Source organism: Lagopus muta, chromosome 4 (genome assembly GCF_023343835.1).
Source record: "Lagopus muta isolate bLagMut1 chromosome 4, bLagMut1 primary, whole genome shotgun sequence".
Classification (NCBI taxonomy): Eukaryota; Metazoa; Chordata; class Aves; order Galliformes; family Phasianidae; genus Lagopus; species Lagopus muta.
In genome coordinates this window covers 53,763,223-53,765,844 of record NC_064436.1, presented here as the reverse complement: position 1 = coordinate 53,765,844, position 2,622 = coordinate 53,763,223, and positions in this window count along the sequence as shown.

Genomic DNA, 2,622 nt, shown 5'->3' with positions numbered 1-2,622 from the left:
AGAGTAGCTGCAAACATTTTAATAGAGCTGACACAGCATGAAGAACTTCATGCATAGCAGAAGTCAAACACAACCGATCTAGAAACCTCCAAAATCCTTCTACTTGTTTCTGAGCCACGTGCTCTTCTGGCACTTTTCTGCCACAAGAAACGCACCTAAGATGCAGCTTTTGGAAAGAATGGACCAGTAGAAACACTGCATGCTTGTCCTGAATTTGGCATGTACCATGACACCAGTAATTTGGTGTGATCCTACTTGGGATGCCTAGAGCCAGAATATGCACCCACCTACTTCCCATGTTTGTCCAAGACCAATTGCCCACCTCAACCAGCAAGAGACCAAAAGTAATAATGTGTAGCAGCCCTATTTTTGAAGCTCTTTAAAAAACAGAGTAATAGGAGAGGCAGCACCCTGGTGGGACAGCTCTATTCCCTCTATTCATCATGTTAGGTTAAAGAAATAAAAGCAGTTACAATTCTGCTACAGCACTCAGGCTGGATCTAAAGGCAAATTAAGTTTCACCATCCACATTAAGAAAGCAGTTCAGCTCCTGAACTGGATCAGCTTTGATTTCAATCTCAAGTCTGCTGTTGAGCAGCAGATAGAATTATCAAAACACGCTTTATTTGTTTGTGAACTTGACTTTAGGACCCCAAAAGGAGTAATGTAAGCTTGGTCCAGTTATAGTGAAACTGGTTCAAAACACTGGAGCTGGTCCATCAAGATAAATCTACTACTGGTGATTTGATATGGCAGATGTTTGATGAGTAACTCTGACAGAGCAAATGCCTTTTTAACTAGAATTTTTAAATGGCATTATTAAACCACTAAAATGTCGTTATGTTTGAGGGGAAAAAGCATAATACGTGAAAAACTATTATTGCAGAGCACATGCAGCACAATTTTTCAAGCACTGGTTTCAAAATTTAAGCCATTTGAATAAAGGTTCTCTCTGAGGAAAGTCACTTTGTAACCAATTCAAGCCTTTAAATAGCTATTGTTTAAAAAAATTGTCAGTTACATCGATTATTTTTCCTTCAGATTCCAAACCCTGCCAAGCCAGGTTGATTAGAATGTTGCATTTAAAAAAAATGAGGCAATCTAATTACCCTTCATAAAAAGTGAAAACAGCAACTCAATTTTTAAAGCATCTTGAACAAAAGGCTATAGCCCTTCTCTCACTCACATATGGATTCGTGTAATGATTCTTCAATTAGAATTATTATCTACACAGCAGCTGAAGACTGAGAACTGCTGATACACTGCAGATGAGAACATTTGGTAGTCTCTGGGCTCCAGCCTTTCTTAAAAAATGATGATCATACAATATAGATCGCTCGGTTTATATGTGTATTAAGCTGCAATGCCAGCATTTACATTTGCAACATTACAGTTTTGCTTTCTTAGGCTCAAGAGAATTTGCTGCATCTGGTAGCTTTTATTTGCTTTGTATCTGAGGCAATCGTTACGAATGAAGCGTGAATAGGCAATATTATTGCTCAAATAGTCCTTAGTTTTGTTCATTATCTCAGACACTACAAAAGTAAACGAAGTGCTGGTCTGTGAGATGGGTCATTCAGTGTCAGTTTGCTCACACTGTATTTTCCCAGTGCTATTTTTTACAAGACAAGTCCATCTGCTCCTTCATTTATTTCACCTATGTAGATCCAGACAGCTTAAGACGTACCATCAGAGGGAAAGAAAAGCACCTCACAGAACAACTACAGGCACCTTAGGAGGCACAAGTCACTTCAGTGACACAAACTGCAGGACTGTGAGGGGTTCCTGCCCACCCACACACCCTGCTCTGGTACAAAAGGTTATTCAGAAGCAGGTATCGGCATCTATGTTTTCTGCAGAAACACAACAGGAAACGTGCCTGCTTCACAGGCACAGTTTTTCACACCCTCAGTGCTCACTTTAACACACCTCAGTTTCAGCAGTTGTTCCAACGGTATGAATTGTGGCAGCAGCCAAGCAGACGGATGGCTTTGCTGCCCCTGCTACAGGGCAGTAACTTCTGGCAGAGCAACAAACCAGTAGCAAGAATAGTAACCTCCTACATTTCTACATGTTAAATTCCTCTGGAAAATTTCACGTGCTTGCTTCTTGTTTCACCACCGATAGCTACATGCTGTGTCCTGCAATGAGAGAGAAAGGAAGCTTCGCAAATAGCAGCTGAGATGCAGCCTTAGTAACTGTGGCATCTGTTCATAGTGTTTTACTAAGGATTCCTGCTACACAACCCCAAGTGTTATCTAAAGCCCAAGCTGCCTTCCTAAACGTCTCGATAGCACAGTGGATGCTGGAGATGACATGCTGGCTCTGGCAGGTCCCTGAGGCTCATAGAGCCCTTTGGTGTCACGTGCATACATAGAGGACAGGAAAAAGGACGCACAATTAGTTCTCTGAGCCAAGGAACTTCTTACTTCATTGTGCAATCTCAGAAAGACCTTTGCAGAAAGCAAATATCTCTAATGCATTTGTTTTACTCCTCATATGTTGACAAAGCTACGCCCAAGTCATTGCCATCTTTCAGCAGTGCTGCTGTTAGTGGCTGAGACCTGCCACAGACATGAAATCTTCCCGTATTATATAAAGAAAATGAAGACTCAATAGCTG